At 42.0% G+C, this 22,937-nt stretch overlaps 1 pseudogene; it reads left to right on the top strand.

The window, feature by feature from the left end:
* The first annotated feature begins 1,233 nt into the window (after positions 1–1,233).
* LOC147435422 (uncharacterized) lies at positions 1,234–6,568 on the top strand (annotated as a pseudogene).
* The last annotated feature ends 16,369 nt before the right edge of the window (positions 6,569–22,937 follow it).

The raw sequence follows: 22,937 nt of genomic DNA, 5'->3' as shown, positions 1-22,937 counted from the left end.
GGCATGGCAGTTTTCAAACAAATGGCAAGGACCTTGAGCATATATTTGACGGAGCCAAGAGCCAGGTACACCGAGTTGGAGCACTCACTAGTCAAAACTGCAAGTGTTTTTTTGCTATCACAGGTGGCAGGAGCATATGATTATATCACAAGGTTGGGAACGAGGCAAGGGGTGCTAGATGCAGGTGCCATGAAGTTTGTGATATGGGATTTTTTGCGCGATGTCTGCAGGACACACTCCTGGCCAGGATGTGTATGTCAGATATGGCATATAGTAGGGCTCGAATGGCTTTCGACACCATTGATCGGGAGGCTCAAAGGTATTGAGAAGATTGATGGGTACCTCTGTCATTTCATGCTATAGTGTTGCAAAATGAGGGCACCATTCCGACGGTTTCGAACCTCTCTGAATTCTTGAAAGTCGAGGACTAGTAGCTCGGCTCTAGTTTTTCAACGAACATGGTAGCTAGGCCATTCTCGGTGTGATGCTTTTCATCCGGGATACGTTGTCCGGAAAGAGTTCTATTGGATTGCGGCACAGTTCGTTGGTCCTCCTAACCGTTGTGTGCTTCCCGGAGCGGTGAGCCACATTAAGGTATTTTATGAGACAATGGGACCTAAGAAGTCAAGACTATGCAAAGGGATGTCCCAATGGAGGTTTTCTTGATCGACAATCAAAGTCGATGGTTGCTAGCGTGTGCATGGGGGCCAAGCCCAAAATCTTTTTAAACCTATTAAAAGAGAAAAGCGAGCTGCGGCAGTGAACGAACAGCGCGACAGGAAGGAAGGGCCACTTGGGTCATGCATGAGGGAGAAGCACCAGTTGGATGACAGGGGGACCATACAGGTACGGTCGGGAGGCCAATTTATAGGAGAAGAGACCAATAGCGAGGTCGCTATTGGCGCCTGCAGTGGTGGCGGGCAAGGTGTCTAGGCCACGAGGTGGTGCATGTTGAACAAAGGGGTTGGCCGCCAACGAGGGCGGGAGAAGGAGGTGCTGCAGGGCAGCGCAACAGAAGCTGAGGAGGGGAGGATGGCGCTGTTGGGGGAAGGCCACCAGGGGACCATAGGGCAGTAGGTGACGGAGTGAGCAAAGGGAGAGGCCTGCCTCTCATGAAATCAGGAGGACCAAGAGGCTGAGGATGGTGATAGGGGTCTCTCCAGAGCCGCCAGTTGCTATATGGAGAAGAGAGCGGCTGAGGAGCAGAGGTGATGAGCAAAACTAGTGCCATTTGGTGGCCATACTAAGCAAGAAGGAGGACCATCGCAGAAGAAGGAAGGTAAGGGGCCGCCGTGGGGCTGCACTGAAGGAGAGGGATTGAAGAGGGTCCCACGGGTGGCAATAGGAGGAGTATGGCATGAGCATTGAAGGGAGGCGGGGATTGGAAAGATGGCACCGATTGCATGAGAGGAGGGGTCGTGATCAAGGAGGAACCGGAGGTTGCATCCGAGCAAGGGCTACAGATGGTATGGTGGAACTCGCCATAGGTGGTGAAGGGGCGCCTTTGAGGTGCCGCAACTAAGAAGTTGAAGAGCAACACTGATTATTGAGTGCTGAAGCCACTTGTTACTATCATTTTATGTGCACATCGTGGGTTCTGAAAGTTGCTTTTCTTTGTGTTGAGTGGTTGTGTGCTATTTATATGTGCTTTCGACATATACCAGAGGTATGGGTGTATCAAGAGGGAAAGTTTGTATGCCAAGAGGGTATCAATTATATGTGAGAAAACTTATGCCTGTTGGAGATCTTGCAAGTTTTTAATGGACTTTCTATGGTGTTTGGTGCTTTGAGGAGTCATAGTCGAGAATCATAGTCGTATGCTTGGCAGCCGATTATAGCTGGTTATGTGCAGCTAGGGTTGGTTGGATGCGGGCAAGGGTATTAGTTATTTGCAGATTGTGTATCTGGATGTGTGTTTGCTAGGGGATAGGGGTGCTGTGAGATCACTGAGGTATATAGAGGCATCGAGTTCATGTGCTGGTGGTTTTCCCATTTCCCCCTTTCCATCTTGTGGTGCCCCCACTGAGGACCCACTGATTGCTTCCTAATAAGGTGCTCGTGAGTCAAAATGAAGCAGAAATTTGGGCCGGTCTTCAAAGGAGAAGAAGATGCAGATGATTGGATAGCCGATTTTGAGCTATTTATGCTGACAGTACTGCAGATGCCAGGTGATGAAGCGAAGCTCCAAACTCTACCTTTGGTGCTGCAAGGTAAAGCAAAAGTTTGGTTCAATGGCTTAGAAGATGTGCACAAGCAGACTTGGATCGGATTTCGCGAGCAATTCTTACAAAGGTATCGAAAGGTGGTGTCCGCTTCGGAAGCAGATGCAAAGATCAAAGGTTTGCAGAAGGAAGTAACTGCAAATTTTGATGCATTTGTTGATAAATTTGAAGCTTATTAGGGGTATTTGGTGGCTGCTATCCAAGAAACCCATGCGGGATATTTGAAGCTCGAAAGATTTCTATCATGCTTGCATCCCTATGTTCGTGAGAGAGTCGATTATGAAGATCCAAGCACTTATGATGAAGCCGTTAGAATTGCCAAAGGAAAGAGTCGAAAGATGAATAAAAAGATGGAGGCAAGGTTGCTACAATTGGCAATCACGGTAGCCAGTGGACCTAGGCCCAAATAGATTGAAGAGCATGATGAGATTAAAACTCCTTTTGTCGATATGAATGTGATCAATGCACATGAAGCTAATGCCAGGGTAGAAGAGGTAGAAGAAGTGCCAACCAGGGCTCAACAATTGCAGAGAGAAGTCTACCGAGTACCGCCTGATGTGCTTGACCAAGTGCCTTCCGAAAAAGAAGCAGGGGAGAAGATAGCTGAAGTGCCAAAGTCAGTGAGCTTTGTGGAGAAATCCGAGCTGTGTTCGAGCTATAGTATGTCGATAATTTGGTCAAAGAACAACAGGTTGCAGGTGAAGAGTCAGTTTGCGAAGACCAGGGGGTTGGGCAACCCTCTCTCGTGCCTTGTGATGGTCAGACCATGCTGACTAAAGAGGAATGTCTTGTTGAAGATGGTTGGGGATTCGATGAGCCGGTGGTCCATGTAGATGACGAGTCACAGGTTTTGGTTGCTAAAGCTATGGAAAGGATACAGGATATGCAAGGTTGTGTGCTTGCTCCAATACCGCTTGAAGAGCCTACAGATGAGGTTTTGCCAGTGTTTGCTTTGGATGATTGGATGCTGCAGATTGGTGCCATGCTACTGATGGATTTGTTGATAAAGCTTGTTATGCAAGCACCACTATGCCGCTTGCTACAGGTTGTGTTTTTCAAAGACGATGAAGCTATGGAGAGCTCGCTAACCGATGGTTGGGTGACACAGGATGCAGAAGATATGCATGGTGTGCAGGTTTGTATTGGGTGTGGAAATGGTCCATGTATACAATTTTCTGAAGGGTGGTGCTATGAAGGTATATAAGACTGGTTGGCTGACAAAGTTACAGGTGCAAAGCAAGGAATACTTGCCTTGTTTTAGAGACGGATGACGATGATCAAAGCCATATTTTTGATCCAGGTGGACTCTATGTCATGCTTGGGGGGGCTGTGAGCTTTCCATTTGACCCTGGCGGGTGATGCAATAGCAGATGCTTTTCTCTCTATATCTATCCTATCTATATAGCCACTATCATTTTTCTTATGCAGTCTATAGCTCTATGTTATCTCATTCTCTCTATGCAGACTTATTTTAGCTAAATAATATTGTGGTTGAGCATGAATGTTCAACGAGGGGGTGGGCAAAGATGGTACAGCCAAACTGTGTCGATCTATGGAAGTGCAGGAAGTCGAGGCATGGCAGTTTGCAGGCAAATGGCAAAGACCTTGAGTAGATATTTGATGGAGCCAAGAGCCAGGTACACCGAGTTGGAGCAATCGCTAGTCAAAACTTCAAGTGTTTTTGTGCTATCACAGGTGGCAGGAGCATATGCTTATATCACAAGGTTGGGAACGAGGCAAGGGGTACTGGATGCAGGTGCCATGAAGTTTGTGATATGGGATTTTGTGCGGGATGTCTGCAGGACACACTACTGGCCAGGATGTGTATGTCAGATATGGCATATGGTAGGGCTCGAATGGCTTTCGACACCATTGATCGGGAGGCTCAAAGGTATTGAGAATATTGATGGGTTCCTCTGTTAGTTCATGCTATAGTGTTGCAAAATGAGGGCAGCATTCCAACGGTTTCGAACCTCTCTGAACTCTTGAAAGTCGAGGGCTAGTAGCTCGGCTCCAGTTTGTCAACGGCCATGGTAGCCAGGCCATTCTCAGTGTGATGCTTTTCATCCAGGATATGTTGTCCAGAAAGAGTTCTGTTGGATTGCGGCACAGTTCGTTGGTCCTCATAACGGCTGTGTGCTTCCTGGAGCGGTGAGCCACATTAAGGTATTTTATGAGACAATGCGACCTAAGAAGTCAAGACTATGCAAAGGGATGTCCCGATGGAGATTTTCTTGATCGACAATCGAAGTCGATGATTGCTGGCGTGTGCATGGGGGCCAAGCCCAAAATCTTTTTAAACCTATTAAAAGAAAAAAGCGAGCTGCTACAGTGAACGAATAGCGCGACAGGAAGGAAGGGCCACTTGGGTCACGCATGAGGGAGAAGCGCCAGTTGGATGATAGGGGTGCTGCAGGGCAGCGTAACAGAAGCTGAGGAGGGGAGGATGGCGCTGCTGGGGGAAGGCCGCCAGGGGCCCATGGGGCAGTAGGTGACGGAGTGAGCAAAGGGAGAGGCCGGCCTCTCATGAAATCAGGAGGACCAAGAGGCTGAGGATGGTGATAGAGGTCTCTGCAGAGCCGCCAGTTGCTATATGGAGAAGAGAGCGGCTGAGGAGCAGAGGTGATGAGCAGAACTAGTGCCATTTGGTGGCCATACTAAGCAAGAAGGAGGACCATTGCAGAAGAAGGAAGGTAAGGGGCTACCATGGGGCTGCACTGAAGGAGAGGGCTTGAGGAGAGTCGCCACGGGTGGCAATAGGAGGAGTATGGCGTGAGCATTGAAGGGAGGCGGGGATTGGAAAGATGGCACCGACTGCATGAGAGGAGGGGTCGTGATCAAGGAGGAACCGGAGATTGCATCCGAGCAAGGGCTACAGATGGTATGGTGGAACTCGCCATAGGTGGTGAAGGGGCGCCTTTGAGGTGCCGCAACTAAGAAGTTGAAGAGAAACACTGATTATTGAGTGCTGAAGCCACTTGTTACTATCATTTTATGTGCAGAGTATGATTGCGTGGCTTTGAAATTGTCTACATGAGGTTATACATCGTGGGTTTTGAAAGTTGCTTTTCTTTGTGTTGAGTGGTTGTATTTATATGTGCTTTCGACATATACCAGAGGTATGGGTGTATCAAGAGGAAAAGTTTGTATGCCAAGAGGGTATCAATTATATGTGAGAAAACTTATGCCTGCTGGAGATCTTGCAAGGTTTTAATTGACTGTCTATGGTGTTTGGTGCTTTGAGGAGTCACGATCGAGAATCATAGTCGTATGCTTGGCAGCCGATTATAGCCGGTTATGTGCAACTAGGGTTGGTTGGATGCGGGCAAGGGCATTAGTTGTTTGCAGATTGTGTTATCTGGATGTGTGTTTGCTAGGGGATAGGGGTGCTGTGAGATCACTGAGCTATATAGAGGCATCGAGTTTATGTGCTAGTGGTTTTCCGATTTCCCCCTTTCCAGCGGTGTGCCTCTTTTCCCTCTCAAACATGTGAGAGATGTCCGACCGCCCATTACTTGTACACCTCTTATTCTTTACTATAATCAGAAGAATAAGGGGCTCTCTCACACACATTGTGTTAAGTTGCTCCACCCACATCGTTTGTACTCTCTCTCTCTCTCTCTCTCTCTCTCTCTCTCTCTCTCTCTCTCACACACACACACACACACACACAAACACACACACACACACAAACACACACACGCACAAGCACACGCACACGCACACGCACACGTGCACGCGCGCACACACACAACTGGTTTCAGAGTGCATGGCGATCGCGGAGAGCATGACGACATTGTGGCAGAGATTGCAGTGAAGTTGCAAAATTCTCAGCACTATTTTGCAGCAAAATTTTGGTTGAGAAAAGGGTTTCGGCTTGATTCCCTCTATCCTTACTGGAAACGTCGTGGTCTACAACTTTCCAATTAAAAGTTTTTCCAAATGTAGAATTGTTGTGAATTTGGCAGCCTGCCTGTAGGTCTAGGGTACCCAGCGTAGATTTTTACATGTCTATTTTGACCTATAAGAATAGCTTATTTCATGACCATCTTTGCAGTATCCAGCCATTTTTTGAGATATATAACTTTGCAGAAGGAAGTTTTTGCAAATTTTGAATGGTTTGAGAGACATGGGATGATCGGCTATATGGTATTTGAGAAGTCGCAAGCTAGTGTGCAGACCATGTATGCATACTGTGGTGATTTGCCACAACCGGAGAGCTCGGATTGAGCTTTGTTGTTCTCTTGTTTTGTGCATTTACGTCTTGCTTTCTATGAAGAGACTGTGGGGTGAACATTTCAGCAAATTTATGTGTATAAGTTGAGAACATTTATTGGATGTATGCACTCTTGTGGACTCTCAAGATTTGAGAGCAGATTCATTAAAGCTTATGCGTGTTAGCTCGTGCGATTGAGTTTATTTTGAAGAGAGTGGTACACGAATTTGCATAGGTTTTTATGCATGTATGTTGAGTGCAGTTTAATGCACATTTATTGATCATGTCTGAACTTGGCAGTTGTTGTTGGTTATTTGGGTTTGATAGCCATTGTAATGTCAGAATTCTGGCAAACTTTTTGCAAAAATTTTATGTGCATGATTTCATGCGATCGAGGTAGTGATTGTAGGTTGCACTCGGGGCTTGTACCCTATTCTCTGCAAGTGGAAGATTAGTGCATGTATACCTCAATACAGCACTGGGTGAGCTTGGCGAATAGCTCACATGTTTGCAGTGTCTTGTAGAGTAGGTACAACTCATGTATCGACATTGTGGAAGCTTTACGCTCATTGATTCCAGTCAAGGGATTCCCAGATTGTTTGCCATTGCATTTGGCATTGTGCCCTAGTGTTTTGGCATTGTTTACTTCCTTGTTTTTTGGTGAGATTTTGCTCCAGTCATAGAGGAGATTCTGTCGAATATTCACCAGGTTTTATGCATTTTGTGATAGGTGCTAGAGAGTTATTTTAGCCAAATTTTGGCTTGTGCCTACGTGGATGGTCATTTTGCTTGCACTCTCATTGTATATGGTCATTATTTATGCATGATTGGTTCTTGGTTTTGGCAGAGGGTTATGCGCTTTATGCAATGTTTGCCATAGTTTTGGTGGCAGATGTTTGATCAGCTAGTTTTCTTTTGCATTGTGTTGAGCGGTTTTGATCTTCTGGACATTGCATTTACACTGTGTGGGCTGATCTATAGACTCATTTTGTGCTCAGTTATGGAATCTCACAGTGACAGCTGGTCATTGGATACACAGGTTAGTGTACTAGGTAGATCTCAAAGGCACAAATATGTGGTTTGCTGGCATTGTAGCGGATCAGGGCACTGAGGAGGTGTTGTTTTAGGTGTTGGAGACAACGAAAGATTCCATTGGATATTGCTGAGACTAAGAGTGTGGTAGACACTCCTACTTCTACAGGTTCACCTATGCATGCGTGGACTTTGTTTCATGATTGGCAACTAGACAGTAATGCTTTACAACATGTTACTCCTTGCAGGGAGTGGTTTAGCACGTTTTCTACTCGGAGACATGATGGTGTTCATGGTGTGGGTGACATTCATTTGTGTTTCACTAGTGGGAGTATGCTTGTGCTCCATGATGTTCAGTATGTGCATGATGCTTGTAGGAGTTTGATCTCCATTTGATAGCCCAAAGATCATGGGTGTCATGTTCATTTGATTGATGAGTCTTACTTGATGAGGAGAGGTTTTCTTGTGATAGCACGAGGCCATTGTGATGCTCATTTGACTCTTCTCTATGTTCTTGGTGTCAGAGATGCCATAGTCTCTGTGAGTCTGTTTCCATGCAAACATTTGCAAACTAGACAAGTACACTTTACTGATGAGCAGTGTGTTACTTTGCTTGTTGTGCATGCATGGTTTGAGGACACATGCACAACAGGATAGCTCTTTGAGTGCAAAACTAGAGCAATCACCGATGGTATTGACAGATCCTGATGCTGTACGAGATAGTGCAGTCTCAATGACATTGTATACATGTATTTTTACGGATGAGCTCTAAAGTGCTGTGCACCACATGTCTGCAGATGTAGAGTTATAACAGCCATTCTCTAGCGAGACACAATGGATCAAAATCATGAGAGCACGTGGTTTAATGTGTCCTTTAGAAAGGACATTTGCACATGGTATTCACAACAGCATGTATCTATCCTTCAGCCGCCTACAAAAGCATGGCTTCAACATCTCAAATATTCTCATGAAAATCTTGCAATTTGGATGCTTCTGTTTGAGCTTGTAAAACAACTGAACTTGCAATATCCATAAATGATCAACTTATGCTCCCATAATGCTAACTACAATATATAGAATGCCAATCAAGACATTGAGCATGCTCTTCAAAACAAATCAGTGCGTTAATCAATACAATATGCTAACAATGTGTTAACAAGCAAAGTTACTGGCATACCCACTATGCTAACTAGCATACTAGCTATGATAACTAGCATATCATGTATGCTAACTAGCAAATACAGTATTCTGAACAGTATACCCAGAATGCTAACTAGCATACCAAGTATGTTAACAAGCACACCCAGCATGCTAGTGAGCATCTTTGAATGATCATTAGCATACAAAGTGTGTTAGCTTGCATACCCAATATGCTAATGAGAAAACTAGGTATGATAATTAGCATATTGGATATGCTCACTAGCATCTAGTTTGTTAGCAAGAATACCAGTATGCTAATTAGTATATTAGGTATGCTAACTAGCACAGTGGGTGCTAGCATCCATCCCCACTCATTATGCTAGTTAGAATATGAGAAATGCTAACTAGTAGACACATTGTACTTACTAGCATACTAGGTATGTTAACTAGCATACTCAGTGTTGGGGGTAAAGGCGCTACGCCTTTTGCCCGGCCCGGAAGTCCAATGTCCGTTCGGCCACCCACTGTGTATACACACTTCCTTATTCTTTCTATACATAAGAATAAGGAGCACCTCACTCTCTTGAGTCTCTTACAAAGGTTGCTCCATCCACACACTATGTCCTCTCTCTCTCTCTTGCCTTCTCACTCTCCACACACACACTGCATTTGCACACTCACAATTTAAGCAACAGCTTGGTGATCACGGAGAGCACTACGGTTTTGAGAGCTTGGAGGCGATAGCTTGCTCACTCTCGGCGGTGGAGAGGTCAAGAAAGCTTGGAAGCTTTGTGAGAATGCAATGGGAGCTTGTGAGCTTATTAGAGAGTGATGTATGATCTTGTGGAAGCTCAAAAGACAGTGTGAAAAATTGTGTGTAAGTGAAGGTGCTGCCCTAAAAACTGTGTGTGCAGCAGCACTGTTTCAAACTCGTTTTTCTCCTTGTAGAAGACAGATTTGAATATTTTGCCTCACTAGCCAATCTATTTTGACGTGGCCTACAACTTTGCAGAAGAATTTTTTTGCAAATTCCTCACCGTTTTGCTGATATTCATCTCAAACTGGCTGTATACAAAAATTGAAGGTTTTTTGTTTTCGCATAGTGTGCGAGTTTGATGCACTTTTGGAAGCATGGAAGATGATCCAAGAGTTTTTAGGTAGATTTGGACAAAGAGTCACGGAGGCATTTACACACCATCGAAGCGATCTCTTGAGAGACACAATTTTTTGGAGCACACAGGTGGAGTTTCTTTCACAGATTTTCACAGGATACTTTGGCAATGATTTTATGCTTGGATTCATGGTCTTTGCAGATGGTTTGCATATGGTGATGGCACATGGTTGATGCCCATTGTACATGCATTTGATGAGCTCTCTTGAGAGCATTGTTTTTGCATTGATCAAGTTTTTGAATTGCAACTCTTTTGGCGCTCGCTTATGCACGATCACTCCGTTGATATATGTTGAGTGCAGATTGCCATTGTTTGTAAAAATGTGGAGCCATTTTGGCATTTCTACTCTTTGGCATTGAGTAGTGTTATGGTTTATGGTAGAGAATGTACTTGAGTTTTTTCATAGTCTTTAAGAAAAGTTTCCCAGATTCTCATCATGGTTTGCACATATTTGCAGTTTTCTCTCTGATGGTTTAGCGGTTGAGTTCACTCCCACTCTGGTAGTTATCTGCAGTTTTTTGGCTTGCGGTTTGCATTGAGTTTTGACTCATTTTACAAAGGAAGTTCTGTTCATTTTTCCCCGTCTCCTGGCCATAAAATTTTGTAGTGTTATGCCATCTTGTATAGTGGATGATATATTCCCACTTTGATAGTGATCGAAGTGTTTACTCTCACTTTGATAAATTTTGACAGGTTTTGTTAGTTTGGACACAGTTTGGTGTTCTTCTACCCACTCTCATAGGAGAGAGGATTTGCGTATGCTTGTGTGGCTATAGTACAGGTAGTCACATGTTTCACAGGTTTTTGCAGATTTTTGCAGATAGTTTCTCTTGTGAGATACGTTTTGAGCTAGTTTGCTCTCTACTTGCGTATATGGTTATGCGCTTTATGCTCGATTGAGCAGTTTGTCCCGGTTTATGCTTGCAGAGTTTGCAGATTGTGGAGTTGATTTTATGCATATGTTAGCGTCAGTTTTGATGCATTTGATCATGATTTTGAGCATTGTGTCGTGGTCGAGTTACCTCCCAGTTTGTTGCCAGTTTGTTATGGTTTATGGTTAAGATTGTACTTGAGGTTTTTCTCACTTTACACAGAAAATTCTATCAATTTTTTCCCAAATTTCTTGCCATACTTTGGTTCTTAGCCATTCACTTATGGTTGAAGATTTGTGTGAAAGTGTAGAGTCCACTATAGTGACTTTTGAGAGACGGCGGTCTCGTTCTTGCCGATACTTTTGTTGTTGGCATTGCAGTCACACAAGGCACATTAGACGTTGTTGTTTTAGACGTATGAGATAGCAACGGAGATGTATATGTAGTGTAGATATGGATTTGACACATGTTAGAGAGGCAGTTCCAGTGACAATCTATGCCAGTGACGGTGATGTCATGCTTGCCTCGAGTGTACCTCTTGCAGATTTGTCTATGGATAGCACACTTTCTCCATAGTGGTTACTAGATAGTGATGCTGCTTTCCACATCACACCATGTCGTGAGTGGTTTAGCAGATTTTTTAGTGGGAGACTTGGCTGTGTGCACTTGGCCAATGGTTTGGCTTTTGACATAGAGGGTGCAAGAGACGTTTGTTCGTCTTTGCCTAGTGGTGCGTCATACATGCTATGACATGTGTGGATGTTCCTTAGCTGAGACAGAGCTTGATCTCAGTGAGACAGTTGTCAACTTTTGGTTGTCAGATACTTCTTAGAGAGCAATATTTCTAGATGCATTGCAGTTCATTAATGATTGCCAGAGGAGCCGACAGTGGCTTGTATATCCTATGCATGTGTCTGAGGTTCAAGACGGTGTAATCTCAGTTTTGTCGCTGGCATGCTTTGAGCGAGAGACAAGACGTGTCTCTTTTGCCAGTGATCTCCATCACGCTTAGGAGATAGAGCATTTAGCTGTGGAGGTTGTGGTAGTAGACTCTATAGAGATAGAGATAGAGCGGCACTGCTCTAGTGAGACATAGCAAGTGTTTTCAAACTTGGTGTAGACAGAGGTAGAGCAAGTCTACTCCCTAGAGACACAGATAGAGCTGGCTGATATGGAGTTTTTTGACATGCTCATGCTAGAGGCTGATGCGTTGGTACCAGGATGCACAGTTTTGCATATGGGCAAGAGGGACATTGCCATCCCCTTGTCGCGGTAGTGACACATCTATACGTAGTGAGTAGTCCTGATGATGTAGTGTTTGCAAATAGCACAGGAGAGGCGAGTAAAACCACAAACATGATCCTAAGCATGCATACTTCTTAACATTTGTGCACAATAAAGACAAAGAGAGTCTTATAAGACAAAAACATTGATCATTTAAAACATATTTACATTTGCTTACTGTAGGGAATCATTGTAAGCATTGACAAGGTTTAGGTTATCCTATAATTGTATGCCTTGCATCCATCTAGCATCTTTAAAAGGATAATTATTAAACTTAATAAGATACTTTTGGATAATCTTACCACCTCTAATACCTTGTCTTCATGTCGGAGAATGGACTCGGGCTGCAGTACCTCTTCTTGGTCTTCAATCTCCGGTGGGTCTTCTATGGTTGCTTCTTGGGGTGGCTCTCCTTGGTAAGGCTTTAACAAGCTCACGTGGAAAGCATTGTGTATGAGCCAATGGTTGGGCAACTTAAGCTGATAAGCCATCTCATTGATTGGCTTAAGAATCTAAAAGGGGCCATACTACCTTTTTGCTAGTTTAACGTAGTACTTTTGGTGTCTCGTAGGATTCTTGCCCGTCGTGTGCCTTAACCGAGCCTTGGGAAATTTAAGGAAGACCCAATCATTTTCTTTAAAGGTCAGGGCTCTTTTGTGCTTGTTAGCAACAACCCTTTGCCTTTGCTATGAGATGGATATAGCATCTTTAATCTTTTGGAAAGATTCTTGTAGGTCGCGGCTATATTCATATGCAGCGAAGATCTTCCCATGTACCTTAAGTAGCAGGGGACTTTTTTATCTTCCCTCAATTACCTCAAAAGGTGCTTTTTCCATGGATGTATGTACTGTTTTACTGTAAGCATACTCCACTAAAGGTAAGTACTTCTCCCATTGGGACCTTTGATCTACTTCAGTGACATAATCTTTTAGTAGATCAAGAATTGTTAGGTTAACTATCTCACTTTGGCCATCCGTTTGCGGGTGATAGGCCGGAGAGAAATTTTGCCTTGTACCTAAATTCTCAAAGAGACCCTTTGAGAAATTGCTGGTCATTCTAGGATCTCTATTCGACACTATTGACATTGACAAGCCGTGGTACTTAAAGATTTGTGATATAAAGAGGGTTGCCATTTGATGGGCCTTAATAGTCTTTTTGATAGGTATAAAATGTGCTTGTTTGCTGAACCTGTCTACTATTGTCCATATTCTTGTATTCCCATGGATAGACTTAGGCAATCCAAAGATAAAATCCATGGATATGCTCTCCCAGGGTGAATTAGGGATTGGCAAAGGTTGAAGAAAACCAGGTTGCTTCCCTCTATAAAACTTCGTCTTTTGGAAAACCACACATTTTGAAACATACTCTTGTATGTTCGCTTTCATGGTAGGCCAATAGAAGTATGTTTCTATCCCTTTTAGGGTACCTTGAATCCCTCTATGCTCCGCATATGGAGGAGCATGCAATTCATACATTACTTTCTCACGTAGTGAGTTAGTAGCACGTTGTCGAGAAATTTGCGGTCTTGCCAGGAAAGCTCCGGGCTTTTGGCTGTGAGAGTTTGTGAGAGAACTCCAAAACTATATGAAGGAGTTAAACCATAGATGCCATGAAGACTAGGGTTTGGAAGGAAGTGCAATCAAAGAAGCCCCACTCTTTCTCTCTTGCACTCACACACACAAAGAAAGAACACAAAAGAGAATGTCAAAATAGCACAAAGATGAAGATATCAAGGCTATGGTCATATCGTATCATGGGTAATATGAAAGGGTTAATACATGAGTTAATGGCATTCAATCTTGGCTGACCTAATAGGCTACGAATTGTTCTTTGGATTTGTAGTTTTGTGCTTACTATAATATATATATTTTGTCTAGTGATTGGGATTAATTGTGTGTACAAATCCTCTTGGTTCATAGTAAGATAACCACACTTACATCAAAAGAAAAGTTATAGTCTATGAGAGGTAGTATGATGGGATCCGGTGATAGAAGTATTTCATTGAGCCTTTCTGGGCCAAAGAGAAACACTATACGTTGTTGAAAGTGTATTTTACGGCTAATCCATACGTTAATTCTAATAGATCGTACAGAGTGAAAGCGATAGAAATTATCATCATGTGGGTTATTCATCTAGGATAGTATGTGAGAAATGTAGATATGAGAGAAGTGAAGAGATGAGAAGTTTCCCTCCCAAGCCCTATTCTTGCCCGTAGGCAATAAGGATACTGCGGGGAGAGATCATAGATGTACCTGTAGCAAAGAGAACCTAAAATTTGTAGAGAGGATGAATTACTAAGAGTGAGAGAGATAGGTTTGGTTAAGGAGATGAGATTAGATATATATATATATATATATATATATATATATATATATATATATATATATATATATATATATATATATATATATATATATATGTAGGATTAGAGATGAAAAAAAAAAACAACAAGAAGTCAAGAAAACATCAATGTTGAACACATCTTACTTGACAAACCCTTCGACACCATTATTGATGGAGAGAGAAGAAGAGTGGATGATTCCACTTTGATTGATACACCAAGTGCAAGACCTTCTTTGATTAGAGTTGATCTTCCAAGGTTAGATTGTTGCAAGAATGGCTAGTCTTCTTCTAGGAGAAAGTGTAGGCTTAGGCTTATGTTAATGACTAAGTACAATTTGGCATTACTACTCCCTCCCTCATGAATTCCTCTCATCAATGGTTTGAATGCTTGAGTTATTTTCAAGGAAGAAGAGGTTCCCTTTTATAGGTGAAGGGAACCCACAAGGGTTTGCACAAGAAGAGAAGAGCCAGTGTGAACAAAAACTGAAAAAGTTGGAAATGAGCTGTTCCTGCATGATGTGGGTAGACCAGGGTCCATTATTTTGATCATATCTCCTCAACCGTTGCTCCTAATAAAAAAGTAAAAATATGGGTAGAAACTTCAGCTCATTACCTACAACTTCCTTTTTATATGAATTTTCCAATTCGGATTGAAACCTTGTGTAAAAAATTCATCAAAATAGGATCCATTTCTGGTAGATAAAGTCTTCATATGGTCCCCTTAGCCTAGACTTTCATTTGATTCCAAAGGACGCCTCATGCCATATGAAAGCATGACATTGCTCCTTGACAAAGTTTTGTAATCATGCTTGCAATAATGCATTAAAATAAGTGTATCTTTAAAATCATGCCACCTAGTGTCCCACTAGGATTTGATTCCCTCCTAGTAGCTATTTAAAAAGAAATATAAGAAAAATATGAAAAATACATAGAATATATATATATTGGAGTTTACCCTAGATATAGGATCTAGCTAGGGTGTGAGATGATAATGAGATAGTAGACATAAAGAATCAATGCTTTTTGCCCCAAGTTAAAGAGGCGGAGCTATTGACGCTTTTCCCATAGTATTTTCTGATGGTAAAGTAAGAATAGGTTACCCTTGAGAAAAATAATAGAATGAGATAGAGGGCGTATTATTATACTTAAATATGCATATGTACATTATAGAAAATATAACTATGTATTCAAAAAGTTACAAGATAACTCTTGTAGCATGCGTTCCCACTATGTACGTGTCACATCACGACAACGCAGAGCATAGCCTATTACCAGAGAGAAGATAACCATCTTGTAGGGTAAATTTCCCTAGTGCAAGGACTGACATCACATCTTTAAAATCGGGATCAATAGCATACTCATCCATCATAGAAGATAGATCATTGTGAGTTTCTATGGAAACCACATTCACTCTCAGCCGTCTTGAGAGTGCATCAGCTACTTGATTATGCTTGCTAGCAATGTGAAAATGAAATTGGGAAAGTAAATTTGCCCACCTCCTTTGTTTGTCGGAGAGCTTCGTCTACATCATGAAGTACTTGAGGCTTTGGTGATCCGTCTGCAAAATGAAAGGAGTCCCCAATAAGTAGTGCTTCCACGTGTCTAAGGCATGTAGAACTGTGAGGAGTTCCTTTGCATATATGCCTAGAGCTTTCTCAATGGGGTTGAGCCTTTGACTTCATAGGCTATGGCATGCCCTTCTTGGAGCAAAACAGCTCCAAGGCAATCACCACAAGCGTCACATTGGACCTCAAATGGCTTTAAGAGATTTGATAGTGTAAGCACACGTTGAGAGATAAGCTTCTCTTTAAGCTTTTCAAAAGCAGTGTTCTCCTTGGTAGACCATGCATACTTAATGTTCTTTTTTGTTTGGTCATGCACACATACCTATAAAGCTTCTTAATTCATGCAGATTCTTTGGATTAGGCCATGCTTTTATTACTTCTAACTTTGATGGATCCATGAGGTCCTGTTTGTGTTCGTCTAAGGAATTGGAGTAGATGCTTATATCATCAAAGAACACTCCAATGTAACTGCGGTGAGGCATAAAGAGCTTCTCCATCATGCGGTTGAATGTAGCTGGTGCATTGGTCAAGCCAAAACGCATGACTATGAATTCATAGAGACCAAACGTAGTGTGAAATGCGGTCTTTACAATGTTTTGACCCACTATCCTTATTTGGTGATAGCCATTTCTTAGGTCAATCCCACTGAAGTAGGTCGACCCTTGTAGCTTATCAAATAGGTCTTCTACCCGCGGAACGGGGAACCTATTTTTGATAGTGATCCTATTTAGTGCTCTATAGTCGACACGCATACGATATGTGCCATATTTCTTTTGCACTAACAAAACTGGTGAACAAAATGGAGATGAACTAGGCCTAACCATTCCTTTCTCAACCAATTCATGCACTTGCCGCATAATTTACTCTTGTTGAGCTTGAGAAACTCGATAAGGAGGTTTATTAGGTGGTGAGCTTCCTGGAAGAAGCTCAATTGCATGGTCATCATCCCCTCGTTTAGGAGGCAAATCATTAGGGATGTCGTCAATAAAAACATCTTAGAATTCATTAAGGAAATTAGATAACTCTAATTCTTTTTGATTCCCTTTATTTTTATTTGACAAAACATTAGGTTCATTTTGAGAGTCTTTTACAAATATCATGTACACAGAAATAGAGCTCTTTATTGACTTATCAGAAGCTTGCTTATGTACAAGAGGTATAGTGTTACCTGACTCATTAGCATATATGTACATGTCTTTGTCCATGTACTTAAAGTAAATTTGCCTTTCCGGGAACTTGCTGTTGGCCGCCATGCAATCAAACCATGGTTCCCCTAGGATTACATCCTCATGCTTAAGGGGAGAGATGAAGAAATCCTCTTTGTCCACATAGTTTTGGACGTCATGAAGCCTCAAATTCCCAATTAAGGCAGTAACTGAGACTTTTTCTCCCTTGAAAGCACCATCAACTGGTAGGGTATCTCCCATCTCAAATGCTTGGATGCCTAGCTTAGTGGCCAACTCTGTGGATATGAAATTGTGAGTAGAGCCATTGTCGAAGAGAATGAAAGCATCACGTTCTCTTACCTTTCCCCAAGCATGTCATAGAGGAGATCCTTTGCAATGAGCATCTTCTTCTTGAACTTCAACTATGGAAGCTCTAGGAGGTTCATTGTGTGTGTTCTTTTGTGGGCAAGCACAATAAGCATGCCCTTGCTCCCCACATTTGAAACAACGGTTATCCTTACGATAACGCTCTAGCTCTGTAGGAGAGAGTCTATTGTTGCCTTTATAGACTCCCTTCTCCTTAGCTTTGTTGTTGTTGAAGTTGACCTTGGGAGACTTTTGGACATGGTCCTTCCCTTAGGCTCATTACAATCTTTGCTTTCCATGGGCTTAAGATTTTTCTTAGCCCCTTGTTGGAAGTTGATTCGTGAATCCACTATAGTATGGTGTATGATCACTGAAATAGCGTGAGGCCTCTGGGAGTTGACATACTCCACCATATCTTCAGATAAACCCGCACATAATTTTTATTTTTGCTCTCCAAATAGACTGTGTCTTTGAGAGGTAAATCCCAAAACTTGTTTACGTGTTTGTGAATTCATTCGTAGGGAGAGAGCTTCAAGCTTCATCATTTGGTGAGTACTTTGTCTTTGGCATCTCTAGCCAAAAATTGCTTCATAATGGGAGCTCTTAAAGCTTTCCATGTTCATGGAGATTCACTGTTTTCTCTAGACTAGACCACTATTGCCTGACAGACTTTTGGAGATGCATGGCTACATGACGTACCTTAGAGGACTCGATGAAACCCTCATCTCCGAATGCCACATCAAATTGTTAAATAAAGGCCGACATTGTCCGTAGCACCAAAGGTGCCATCGTAGGTAAGAAAAGAGATACTCTTTCCTCCCTCCTTGAACTGTCTGAGCTTGGACGATGTTAGCAGCAGGCTAACTCGGATACCATTTTTTGAAGCTCTCATTGTAAAAAAATTTATTATTTTGATGAATATGGAATATTGTAACTCCTATTTTTCGGATAAACTTTGTAATTGATGAGCTGAGGCTACAACCTTCCAGATTGTATCAACCTATCTTTAGTTAGAGCTCCCAGATTATTAGTTTTGACCACCAAAAACCTTGGCTAAGGTATAAAAGCCAATTTTTGTAAGTTATTATTAAGTTTTGGATAATGAAATACACAGCGTGAGCTAATGGCGCTCACTTCTCTGCTTCTCGCGCTTCCGTGACTCCCTCCTCGGTTGTCACATTGCAGTCGTGTCTGTTGCGTTGTAACCGCATGTAAGAGCTGTAGCATTGACGTAAGCATTTCAGGATATTTTGTAGCTTTTGGCAGCACTGACCCATGGCCTAATTTCATCATAAGTAGAAATTTACACTTCAAAGTCAAAAACTAAGCATAGGCGGGGTATTGGGGCATCATTGCTAAGCATTTAGATGCATTCTGGGTCGAAAACGACTAGGTAAAAAATCGACTGCTGTTAATAATTGCAATTTTTACACTTGACCTAAAGTGAGATTTTAGACCATAAGCGTGTGTGCTTAGGTCATTTAAACATGTCCTAGAAGTTTCATTACGTTTGGATGTCATTTGATGCTGTAACAGATGTGATTTGTTTGCCAATGAGCGATTGTTTCTAGTGATTTTAGTCACTTGAGTGTAGCCTGAGTTAGATGCAAGTTTTTTGTTGTTTTCCAAGAGATTGACAACATCTTGTAGCCTCTATGCACTAGTCGAGTCAGCTTTGTCCCATGGACAATTTAATCATGGTTCTGGCTATGTCTGCAATAAGATAGGAGTGAGGTTAGACACCCCTCCCCCATTTGGCACCGCTGAAGAGATTTAAACTAGGGAAAAACATGAGTGTTTTGTGAAGTTATCCTTTAACTTCCTCTAGGATCTCCTAGAGTAAAAACTTTCTTTAGAAACCACATAGCTTAAGATTGTCATCTTTTGCTGTGTAGAGGTAGCTTAGAAGTAATCGTACTTGCTGAGTTTCTTTAGGATTGTAGGATTGTAGAATTAGACTAGGATTTTGAGAATGATTGACGGACGAGACAAGTCTCAAGATCAAGGCTCAAAAAACCATAAAAAACAAGAAAACGACTGTTTGTGGACACTTTCCACAATCGCACTGCAGTAGAACCTAGGAGTAGGGTAAGTAGAATCCGAGGTGGATTTCAGAACATTGCTCTCTCCGAAAGAATCAATTGTGAGTTGTTACGTGAAGTTGTAAAATTTAGGCCTAAAGTAAATAATCACAATTATTTACTTTCAGCTCAAAATTGACCAAGGTTGATACCAAAGGCTCTATGCATGTGTATAAACAACTTTTGTAAAGGACCATAGAATGTAGATCACCAAATTGACCAAAATTGGGTAAAAACTAAAGTCTGTACTGGCTTTCGGAAACTTGAGTGTAGATTGGGAAAATTTTTGTTCAAACTCAATGAAACTTGATTCATAGGCTTATATTGATGTGATAGACATGTGTACATGCTCAGTTGACCAAAAAGATGTAAAAATTTGCTAGAAGTAAATAATCAAGATTATTTACATCTGTCCCATTTTTCAACTTTTTTGACCAAGTTAGCATACCACTAGCTTTACCATGTTGGGCATTGTAGATACATTAACAAAGTGAAGGTCACCTCGGCTATAAAAGGGCAGGTGCCAAAAGGTACTCGAGGGCTTGAGAGAGAGAGAGAGAGAGAGAGAGAGAGAGAGAGAGAGAGAGAGAGAGAGAGAGAGGGGAGGCACATTGTAGATCTGAAGCTTCAGGAATGTTTAACCATTGACCTTGAAAACACTACCCTCTTACTTGGGAGATAACGAAGATGAATCCATAATGTGTAAAACCACTCAAGTAAAAAGAGCGGAACAGACCCTACAAGTAGACAATGTTCATTCAATCATGTCTATATCCATCCAATGCACTCTTACTTTAGGAGAACTATCGAAAATCAGGCCATTTTTATGGAATGATCTACATAAAACTCTAGAGAAGGTGGGAATAACGGGGCTAATCGCAAAAAATTTGGGAAAATTGAAACACGAATTGGATGCCAAGGAGATTCAATTTGTTCCAATGAACAAATTCGGAATATACCACGAAAGGGAAGAAGCAAACACAACCCTTCTAGTAAAATATAATGACATAAAAACCATGGCAATACTGGATAGTGGGGCAGGCATAGCCACGAAAGCAGTATGGGAATCCTAGGAACAACCAACCATTAGACACATTAGGAAAAGTTTGGACTCAAAAAAGGACTTTTTGGCGTTAGAGAGAGAATGCTGTTTGACCAATAGAGTTTGAGTCACCACAACGGTAGCTCCAATTTATTTGATTTTTATCTCAAATTTGTGCATTTTCGAAAAAGAGTTTTTTCTGTTAAAAAGATCTCAATAAGAAGATACGACGCGATTTATGCAAATTATTCTCTTGCCGTGGACGACGAACGCCGAATGTGCCATAACTCACATTCAATGAGACACGTCTTTTGATGAACACTTTTCAAACTACTACTTCTTGTGTAAACTAGTGAGCCTCTTTTCTTTTATCGTTTTTGCGTAGTCTCACTTCGCAGCTAATAGAAGCAAAGATGGAAGGAAGACAACCACGACGACCATCCGCCTCTGTTAAATCTGTGGAACTATTCAACAGCTTTGACTTAGACCATGGTCGCTGGATGTCTACCACAGTCACCATTGGTAGTTGGGTTTTGCTTCAAACAAGAAGAAGAAAACGGATGTCAAATGAATTCATCAACAGCTACAAAGGACGTGTGAAAGATTTTCGCTTGTCTCAAACGGGAAAGACAGTGAAAGAGGTGCTCATTGAGCATGCATATATGCACTCCCAACTACGACTACAACAGTCACCTTTGGGGTTTCCTGCTCATAGACCAAACTGTGTGACTACTATATTGCTAAAAAGTATTTAAAGATCCTTCAAGTTATTTTGTTGACTATTTCTTGTGACCATTCTCTTATCTTTTGTTTTTGCAGATATTTATCTTTCTAACAAAGAAGACTAGCAACCAGTTGAGTGCATAATTGGTATTTTTGATGCTTTTCATGCTTTGATGGGAGAACTTATTTACATAACTAGTGCGAGAAGAGCTCTCGCAGAGAGGGGAGTTTTCTTTTACGACTACTTTTACAACGCCCCTTGCTCTGTCCATGGATTTGGCACTTTGAAACCTTTCCCTCTTCCCCAACAAGATTCCCTAAAGTGGCCAGTTCCAACTTCAGAAACCTCTGAGTGTTTTAAACTCAAGCTTCATCAGGAAATTTTGAAGTGTTTGCGACCAAACATTGCAAGCAGGCAAGTACGAGTCATTCTATTTATGCCATTACATGTCTTTATAGATTTCTTCCACGATTAGGAGGTTAGAAAAACACAAACCATGTTCATCTGAAAATCCCAAACTTGCCTTGCTTTTTTGGATGATAATTGGGATGTCAATGATTCTGAAGGAATTTTGTGCAAAGTTGACAAGCGCTCAGTTGTGTGCAAGTGTATGGTAGCATCACAGAATTTTATAATTTCTTTCTACTACATGAGGTGGCATCGAGTGAATGGTCAGTTGGTAGCTATGGATCAAGATTTAAGTGACGATTCTTTTAATCCCTTGATGTCCATCGAGATATGGTTTTCAAATTATTTGCTTATAGTTGTTGTGGTTAGATCAAATGTCACTTTAAGACAGGTTCGAGAGGATCTGTTAAATGAGTCCGATCTCAATTTTCCTTCAAAATTTGTTTTCAAGTGTAACATGCGAAAAGTACTAAGCTACATGTATTACTTTTATACGTTGATGTCTCTATCGTGCTCATGTATTCCAATGTCTTATCGCGTACGTTGCATTGCAGGTACCTCACAGACAAGAAAAAACGACTCTTTGTGCACAGATTACCAGCGACAGACTTGAAATAGTGAACTAACTTTACACAATGATTCAAATACTATTCTCAAAGATTACTCGACAAAGGCAGCTCTCTACATTACCAAAAACCATCGGATCCTCACTCAACCATTTTTTTGGAAAACTGTACTCAACATTTTGTAAACTTTGAACCATAATCAAAACAAAAGTCAAATTTTGATCCACTGCTTGTAATCAATTTGTCAAAAGTACATTTCATAATCTCTTTCTAATCTTGTGCGTGCGACGATGTGGGGGCTGTTGGTTGAGGTTGAGGAGAGGTGGTGGCTTGGGGGTTTGGGGGCTCTGGAGCTGCTTCATGAGTAGGAAAGCTGCTGGGTGGGGGGTTTGGGGGCTCTGGAGCTGCTTCATGAGCAGGAGAGGTGCTGGGTGGTGGGTTTGAGGGTTCTAGAGCTGTTTCTTCAGGACGAGAGCTGGTGGGAGCTTGGGTTGGAGAGGCATCTGGGGAGATATTGATATGTGCTTGTGTTGGTGTGGCAGACACGGGGTATCTTGTCGACGGAGGCCTAGGCGTAGGCCTTGGTACTGGCGGGATAAAAGCATCACGTGCTCCGTCTGGACGCATGGTCGCGCAATTGATCAAGTTTTCAATCATTCTGTTTCTAAAGGAAGAAACATCAGGCTTTGAATAATCTGCCAAATTTCTTACCTGCGTTAAGAACATCATGTTTATTAA

Source organism: Adiantum capillus-veneris, chromosome 18 (assembly GCF_014529385.1).
Source record: "Adiantum capillus-veneris isolate H3 chromosome 18, ASM1452938v2, whole genome shotgun sequence".
NCBI lineage: Eukaryota > Viridiplantae > Streptophyta > Polypodiopsida > Polypodiales > Pteridaceae > Adiantum > Adiantum capillus-veneris.
The sequence above is the reverse complement of the archived record's forward strand: the minus strand, read 5'-3'. Positions and strand labels throughout refer to the sequence as shown.